The 10,154-nt window shown below is 31.9% G+C and overlaps 1 pseudogene; it reads right to left on the reverse strand.

The window, feature by feature from the left end:
- Window positions 1–4,480: 4,480 nt before the first annotated feature.
- LOC116136573 lies at window positions 4,481–6,057 on the reverse strand (annotated as a pseudogene).
- Between the last annotated feature and the right edge of the window lie 4,097 nt (window positions 6,058–10,154).

A 10,154-nucleotide genomic window follows, 5' to 3' on the forward strand; every position in this document is an offset into this window, starting at 1 on the left:
TATATTTAATTACAATATTATCCCACACACACACACATACACACACACACACACACAGATATATATATATATATATCCTTTTTTCCCAAACCCTAACCTCAATTTTCATTCTATATTGAAGGTTTAACATGTTAAAATTGCCTTTAAATGAGTTAGATGGGTTTGGTTCAACTTATAAAAATGAATTTTACCGTAACATATTATGTACAGTTGAAAAGTTAGTATAATCAAATATTATGGAGTTTTAATTGCTCACTTATTGCTTAAATTATTTGCGAAAATAGCTTCAATTAATATTTAAAAACTATTTCTAAAATTAAAAATATAAAAAAAATTGAAATTTATTAATATTTAAAAATAAATATTATTAAAAAAGGCGGGCTTGGGCCGGGCCTACGGTTATAAAAAACCCGTCGGGCCGGGCTTGGGCTTTGCCTATCATACCCGTAGCGGGCTCGGGCCGGGCTTGGGCTTGTGTCATGAGGTCGGGCTTGGGCCTGGGCCAAGGGGTACCCGGTCCCGGCCCGACCCATTGCCATCACTATTAGCCAGACCAGAGTACTAATATTTTGAACCAAACCGATTTTTCGATTCAAGAGATAATTCAAACCGAAACTAGACCGAATTATCTCTTAAACTGATTATTAACCAAACCGATCATTCGTTTTGGTTACCGGTTTATAAACCGGTTTTATAAAACAATCCTCATTCTCTCATGATTTTGAGGGTTCACGATGTCAAACTACCGTCACCAACTTTCTCGCAACATCAAACCCCCTAGACTCCACCTTCCACCCCATTAACTCATATACAATCATGATATTTGAACTTTGTTGGATAGAGGGACCTTTCTAGAGAAAGAAAAATAAGAAGATTGGTGAATAAAAAAGCTTGCAAAACTTAGAAAATTGAGTAGATAAATCAAAGGATTTAACCATATCAAGTGAATGCTATTGGGTGCGGAGGTTGCTGTCGATTGAGATGGGAGAGAAGACTTGGAAAAAGAATAAAGTCGATTGTGATTGGGGGAATGTGAGAGGTGGTGGGGTATTGAAAATGTAAGGAGTGAAGGAGTTATGAGAGGTGGTGGGGTATTGAAAATGTAAGGAGCGAAGGAGTTATGAGAGGAGGTGGGGTGTTGGGCGTTTTGTTTACTTAAAAGATTGTAAGAGTTCCACTTGAAAGATTGTGAGAGTTCGAAGAAATTAAATGCACAGGCGGCGTGCAACTCTTTTTGTCAGTTTTTTTAATTTCTTATTTTTTAACTCTGTCTCTCTCTCTCTCGTTTAGGGTTTAAAGTTTTTTTTTTTGGTGGCGTTTAAAGTTCAGGACATAGTTGTTAGTATCCTACGATACCCGATACGTATCATACGATACGATTCGATACAGGTCGCCAATGATACGTATCAGATAGTGTATCCTAAACCTTTCGATACGTTGATATGTATCCTACTATACGATACATATCTGTTCGTATCATTAAAAATAACGATATAGATCGATACGACTTTATTAATTTAGGCCAAAAGCCCAAAAAAAATTTCGAGTCGAAACTGGGTCACCCAATCCGATTCACTAAAACCTGTCTAAATTTACCCATTTTGTATAAAGAAAGTGAAGAGGAATACGTGTTACTCATTTTACATGATAATAATAATATAAGTAGAGATATCATTGATCTTGGAAATGATATGAATGGTTGAGAGAAAATAATATAAATTCTTAATTTTGATAATGTAATACCATAATTTAAAGCCAATAATACCATAAAATTCTTTAATTAATCTTGGGAATGATATTAATTTTTTTTAAATTTTGATTATTTTATTAATTTTTTTTAAAAAGACGTATCCTACGATACGATACAATACGCGATACACGATTCAAAAAATTAGATTTTCGATACACGATACGATACCCGATTTGACAACTATGGTTCAGGGTTTAAGGTTATTTTTTTTAGGGGAGGGGGAGGGGTTTACTTAAAAGATGGTGAGAGTTCCAAGAAATTAAATGCACGGCAGGCGACGTGCAGCTCTTTTTGTCAGTTTTTCTAATTTTTTTTATTTCTTATTTTTTAACTCTCTCTCTTTAGTTTTAAAATTATGAAAAAATCGATTTTCGGATAATCGGTTCAAAATTACAGTTGAACCGTTAACCAAACCAGTTCTTCAGTTTTCTTTATTTTAAAAACTGAATCGGTTATTTTAAAAAATCGATTTTTCGGTTTGATTCGTTTTTTTTTTTTTTTACAACCTTAACTTAAATAATATATCTATCAATTTATTCAGCCCAACCAAACATATTAATATAATATACTCACCAACTAACCAAACACATTTTCTTAAAGATTCTCAGTAATCTTCAATGTAATCTAACTTTCTAATAATTCAACATTCTCTGAACCAAAGTTATCTTAAAAGTCATAAATTTTTAAGTCTTGAGTCAACAATTTAGTGGATTATTAATTCAACCACTTCGCCCAAGGTCCATGTGTCAGTAGTTATTATGATGATCTCAATTAACCACAAAGTTTAAAGCCACACATTCAACTGATAAAACTCTGAAAAAAAAAAAAAAAAAGACAGCTATGGTTTAAGCCATTTGGCCAATACAGACATGCAGCCAGCAGTCTAGGCCTGCAATCGAACCGAACATGAACGAACGGGCCCGTTCGAAAATCTTCAATAAGCATGTTCGATTGTTCGTGTTCGTGTTCGAACGAACACAGGATGTGGGTTCGTGTTCGTTCGATTAACAAAAAGCTGTTCGTGTTCGTTCGCAACTCGTTCGTGTTCGTTCGACTAACCTGTTCGACTAACTCGTTCGACAACTTGTTCGTTCGACTAACTCGTTCGATAATTGGAAATACTTTCGATAACTCGTTCGATAATTGTTCGATAATTTGTAAATACCTGTTGACTAACTCGTTCGTAATTTGTAAATACCTAAATATTAAATGTTTACATATATATTTGTATCAATACCATAAATTTAAGTGATGATGAAGTCTATGTAATATATGATCAATACATTGTGTGATTAATTTGTTATATATATATATATATATATATATTATATATATATATATATAATATAATATTTGTATCAACACCCTAAATTTATAGTGAAATGATGGCATATTATAATATTGATCAATACATATGTGTGATTAATTTGTTATATAATGTGTAATTGTGTATATACAAAATATTATCATACATAATTAATCATAGGTTAAATTGTTATGTAATTACCAAAATATAGGTTATCATATATTTATTATCATTACAAAATTATCCAAATATTTTAAATGTTTACATATATATTTTTTATCAACACCCATAAATTTATAGTGGAATGAAAGTCTATTGAATATATGATCAATACATACGTGTAATTAATTTGTTTAACATACATACATATATATATATATATATATTGTATCAACACCCATAAATTCATAGTGAAATGATGTCATTATAATATATGATCAATACATATGTGTGATTAATTTGTTATATATAATGTGTAATTGGTATATACAAAATTATATCATACATATATTAATCATAGGTTAAATATGTTATGAAAATTACCAAAATTTAGGTATCAATATTATTATCATTACATAATTATATAAATATTTTAAAGTATACATATTTTGTATCAACACCACTAAATTTAGAGTAAATGAAATCTATTGTAATATATGACCAATACATATGTGTGTGATTATTATATATATATATATATATATATATATTATATATTTATATATATAATATATATATATAATATATTTATATCATTTAGTCTACATATTATTTTGTACCAACACACTAAATTCATAGTGTATGAGAGTTTATTGTAATATTGATCAATACAAATGTGATTAATTTAGGTTTAATTAAACTATTATATTATTAATTTGGTATGCTATACATCACTTGATTATAAATATGTATGTTTATCAATTTACCATACTATATTTATTATTTATTAATTGAAAAGTTATCTTATAATATTTATTATTGATTACATTTAGAAAAATATGAAGCTATTATGTTATTGGATTTACTATATATTTATCACTTGATTATTAATTTATTATGTTATAAATTGTTCATGCATGTATCATAGTAATTATTACTTTTTAATTAAAATTTTATATACTTATATATTTAATTATTGATGACATTTGGAAAAAAAAAATCAAACATATTATATATAAAAAAAACAAAAGTATCATAATATTTTATTATTGATTACCATTAAAAAAATTCATCAAACTCAATCAAACATAATATAAAAATGGAATTTTTTTAATTATAAAATGCATAAAATGTTTTTTCGAACATAAACGAACGAACATCGAACGATTGTTCGCGAACGGATGAATTAGTCGAACGTATAGTGTTCGCGAAAAAAATAGACGAACAACCCCTGTTCGAACTCGATCGAACATATTTATCAACAATTATCGAAGTTGCGAACAAATGTTCGCGAATATTATCGAACAGTAATGCAACGAACAACGAACGTTCGCGAACTGTTCGGTTCGTTTGAGCCCTAGCCAGCACCAAGGAGAAGAGAAATATGACTGCAATTTGAAGCCCAGTATTGGTTTGAACCTTGTGTTCATGAAATCAGCGGCAAGAAGATCCACAAGAGACATATATATTAAGATCCCGGCTGATGCTGCTATAAAAATCCCTTCAACAATAGAGCTGTGGGACTATTCTCTTTTCACATTTGATATTCCTATCCGATCGCTATTCCAATGGGGTTGTCAATGAGAAGAACAACACCATAATTGCAATCGCTCCAGACTTGAATTTTGCCTACATAAATCAAACCAATTTAATAATTCAGATGTGTCTTGGGAAACCAAAGGTCAAATTGAAGGACCAGGATTCTGATCTCATGTAAGTTTAAATAATAACTGAGCGATCAACCTCCAGCCCCTGCCTTCAAAGAACTGGTGGAAAGTCAAGGCAGCTACCAGAGGCCTATAGTTTTGGACTTTCGGATGACCCAATGAAATCCCTATTATACTGAGTGCACTACAATTCCCAAATCCAAAACCTATCATAAAGTTTCATATCATAAGTATAACCATATGATATGATAGTAATGTACAGATTCAAAATCAAGGATTCAAAATCAAACTGAGATATGATACGATGTATAGAACTCTGAATCAGCCGAAGGGATGGCACCATGAGCGTGTCCATGAGTTCCATAGTATGAACATAACATGATCTTCATGGTTGAACCATTCTCTTCTCTCAGGATATTTTCCGGGCTTAGACTATTGAAGTGAGATTGGTGTAGTAAGAAGTTGCAGAAGCATCCACCATCAGAGTTCCAATCGTTGCCATCATCGCAACAAATCTGTAAAAGGGAAGTTTCCCCATGGATTTCATTCAAACATGGCGATGTCAAATTCTCGAACGCATCAGGAAGAACGTGGATGAACCCGGTTGATAGTTAACTCCTGCAGCAAAGGCTTGATCACGAAGAAAATATTCTTTTCCGGACCGTAAGCTCAAAGGTTTCCAGAATCGGAAGACAAACTCCAATAGCTCCTGCAACAAGAATCGAGGCGATGGCTCCAAGTTTGTATTTGAGTGCTGCTGAGTCTTGTCGCGGTCTTCTTCTTCAATATCATATGTCAGTCTCCAAGAACAAAGGAAGGAAGAATTGAAATGATGAGAAGACAAGCAAAAAAGCTTGTAAAGTGGAAGATGACGATCAGAAAAGTCGGTGTTCATAATTCAGATTCAGAAGAAAGGGAATTATGATCATATGAAATTGTCCAAAACTGAGTCCATTATATTTATAGAAGAATGAGAAATTAAAACTCTGTAATTCTTATGAAAATTAAGATGATGATGTTGATAACCATGGTGAAATCATAAGTGGAAGTAATAGGAGAATTGCACTTAGGAAATCATAAGTGTGGAAACATGACGACATATTACAAGGAAGGAATCATTGAAGTCTACGGGTCAAATACCGGATGTCGAAACTATGTGTAATAATCTGTAGCATTGAATTTTCTAGCGAGCTGCCTAACCATATCTTAATATTTTTAATAATTACCCTTTGTATTCAACGGTTGTTATTAAATTTTTTACTGTCGAATTTAGCATTAATTAAGATTAAATTTAAGCCGATAGATAATGGATCCCCTTTATTCTGTTTTCTTTTTTGTTTGAAAATATAACTATTAATTAAAAAATATTTTCATTAAATTAAGTTCATACTGTTGAGAAAATATAATTTAGCATTAATTAAGATTAAATTTAAGCGGCTAGATAATGGATTCCTATAATTATTGGTTTTTATATTTTGTATCTGGATAATTATAGCTATTATTTTGGTCCTAAACTTTAGGATCTAAAGCTAGCATGTTGGTTATTTATGTCTACTGTTTGCCAAAAATACTGAAGCTTTTCTCTTTAACATCTCTTGTTTCCAACTATTCCTCTGTTTTCACTTATACTTGAAACCGCATGCTTTCAATTCATTACAATTACAAATTATTAATTTCTTCTATAAATTATATTGAATTATGGGTTTTTATAAGGAATTTATACAGTTTTAATTCAGAAATCTCTCGAACTCATTTTACAAACTCAAAACTAAACCCTGTAAATATCTGTATAAGCAAACCACAAGTTCACTCGACTAACCTCTCACTGTTTAAAAGAATATATTATCATTACCCTTTTATGAAAAAGCTTTTTATTTTTCTTAATCTTATAGTTAAATATAATAGTTGAATAATTATTTTTTTCAAAAGAAATCTTAATTTCATTTGGGATTTTGACATGTACAGTGTGATGGGATTTGTATTTATTAGATCATTTGAAAATAAATAAATAAAAAACAATCCGTGTAAATAAAATTGACTTGTACATGAACGAAACATCTGTATTCCACTCAACTTTACTTCGTCAAAAAGACTAAAAAGCGACGCCTGACTTCTCAAACATGCGTATTGTGCGGTCTGAGCCTATTCTTACGTCCTTTTGCTTATCTCATATCCTCATGTCACTGGATCGTGGCTTCCATGTTTGAATCTTGGTTTTGGAGATGAAAAACTCGTTGATGTAGATATCCACAGAACTCAGACGAAATTTAACTCGCCAGACCTTCCAAGTTTGAATTTGAAAAAATAATCCTGAAATTTTTTTACAATTTTTTTTAAATTAGAAAAACTGACATGGTGCAATTAAAAATCATTAAACATGTAAAACGGGTTAAACTGAAAATATTTAAACATATGTAAGTAATATTATAATTAACGGATGTTTGTTTAAATTTTGAAAAATTAAAAACGACCCCCTCCCTTCAAAATCACTTAATTGAGCAATATACTCAAAAAACGACCGACGAAACACTTTCGATTTCTCTGATATTTCCGACAATAAAAGTTTCATATTTCTGACCAATATTTTATCCTAAAGATTCGTTACACAAAATCATGGCTGATATTCACAAAGAGGATGAAAACCCAACCCCAATCCAAATTCTAGACTCCAACAGCGATGGCTGTTCTAAGGTTGTCCAAGAAGACGCTCCAACGGATCATCCGATGAGTCAAGATGGTCCAAAGGCAGAGAAGACAACGGCGGCACAAGAACAAAGAGAAAAATTGGAAAATGGTTTTGTAGACGAAGAAGAAGATGTAGACGAAGCTTAGAAGAAACAGCAACAAGGGAAGGTGCGTTAATGGTAGGAGGAAGAAGAAAAAGGTGTTTGGGTTTGTTTGCAAGAATTTCTGCTTTTGGGGGACATACTATAATTTTAAAAGATTACACAATACTTCATTAATCCTAATTAACCACTAATCATGTTTAATTAACCTTAATCAATAATAAGGTTATTTACTTAACACTTTCAAACTACATGGCTTTTAAATTAAATTTGAACTTGATTTGGTCTTTTAATTAAATGCCCCACAGAATTCCAATCCTAAACCTTTGACGGGTTATGTTGGTGTTGATGAGAGAGCTCCAACACCAAATCATCCATCTAAACTTAATTAATTAGGGGTAAAATTGTAATAGCAGGTTTATGTAAATTAATTTCATAATAAAGACATTATTGTCCTAAAATTTTATTAATAAGGGTGTGTTTGATTGGAGGTAATAGGAGATTACTGAGATAATGTCATCTTATATTACTTTATTACCAGATTAGCAGAATGGTTTGTAATGGCAACTGGGTATAAGAGGGGAGTGAAATGTGTATAGGGTATCATTAGATTCATAGAGTTGTGTTGGGAAGCCCCTAGCTCCTTGAAGTGCTAGTGCTATCACTTTTACTTTCTTTCATTCTATTTTTTCTTCATTTTTGCCATTATTGTGCGTTGTCAACGGTGAGCCTATACCATGTTTGTATCTTGGTTTTGGAGGTGAAAAACTGGTTGATGTAGATATCCATAACTAAACTCCAATCCCAAACCTTTTCAGGTTAGGTTGGTGTTCACGAGAGAGCTCGAACACCAAATCATCCTTCTAAAATAATTAATTAATTAGAGGTAAAATTGTAATGGCAATTTTTATAAATTAATTATAAAATAAGAGCATCATTATCCTAAAATTTTATTAATAAGGGTGTGTTTGATTGGAGGTAATAGGAGATTACTGAGGTAATGTCATCTTATATTACTTTATTATTATGTTTAATTGTCAAGTAATATAAAATTACAGTAATTTTCCAAAACCAATAATAATTACTGTTGGTAATATAGGAGGTAGATTACCTCTATTTTCTTAGGTATTTTAAAATTACTTAGTAATCTTATTTTTGTTACAATTTTACCCCTTGTTAATAAAATTGTTGGACAAAAATAACATTATTTTGAAATTAATTTACAAATATATTCATAGATTATTTTATCCTTATATACAAATTTTTTAGGATATAAAACCCCTAGACTTTAAAAAAATTACACAAGGGTGGTGGCCGAATCTGGCCACCACTGCTAGTCACCGATGGCGATGGAATAGCGTACGACCGACCAGATTTGGCAGGCCGTGATCCAGTAAGGCTATTTCCGACAAATCTATGGTCAAAAACAGCTAGATCTGGTCGTGAAACGATGGCTGTTTCACGGCCATAGATCTAGCCTTTCCACAGCCAAATCTCCACTGTCCCCTCCACCAACTATGGCTTGGGGTGGGTGGGAGTGTTTTTGTTGAGTTTTAAACCTTTTTGGTTGCTGCGATGTTTTAGCTAAATCTGAAATGTAGGGGGTTAAAAGAAATTATTCAAAAATAATAATAAAAATATTATTATATTAATATCTAAAAAGAAGGGCAATTTATTAATTTATATAATATACCCACCAATTTATTCCTCCCAACTAAACATATTAATATAACATACTCACCAATTTATTCCAACCAACCAAACACATTTCCCTAAACATTCCTAGTTATCTTCAAAGTAATCTATCTTTCCATTAATATAACATTTTGAGGGTGTTTGGTTCAGGAAATGTTGGATTACTAGGAATGTTAGATTATCTCGAAGATTACTAAGAATCTTTAAGAAAATGTGTTTGGTTAATTAGTGGGTATATTATATTAATATGTTTGGTGAGTATGCTATTTAAATTACTGAATTGTCCTCCAATTAAATATTATTATTATATTATTTTTTAATATTGATTATTATTTGGATTATTATAACCCCTCTATATTTAAAAACTTAGCAAAAACAACTTCATAATAAAAAGTTTGGAAAATCAACAAAGCACCCCCACCAACCCGGCCACTGTCGGCTGCCAGCAACCACCATAGGCCGCCGGTAACCGATAGCCTAACGGCCCATGGAAGGCAGGAAATGGCCTTCGTGCACCGTATGGCCATTTCCAGCCAGAGATCTGGTCAGAAATGGCCAGACGTGATAGATCTGGCTATTGACGGTCAGATCCACGAATCTAGGCTTTGATAGCCAGATCAATGACAAATCTGGCCATTGACGGCCAGATCTAGCATGATCTGGCTATTTCCAGCCAAATATCTGGCTGGAAATGGCCATATCAGTGCACATCGGTCATTTTCGCCTTCTGTGTGCTGTTTCGACTGCAACAGCGGTTGGTCGCAATCTTGGTCGTTAGCGACAGGTGGGTG

Source organism: Pistacia vera, unplaced genomic scaffold (genome assembly GCF_008641045.1).
Source record: "Pistacia vera cultivar Batoury unplaced genomic scaffold, PisVer_v2 Contig317, whole genome shotgun sequence".
Classification (NCBI taxonomy): Eukaryota; Viridiplantae; Streptophyta; class Magnoliopsida; order Sapindales; family Anacardiaceae; genus Pistacia; species Pistacia vera.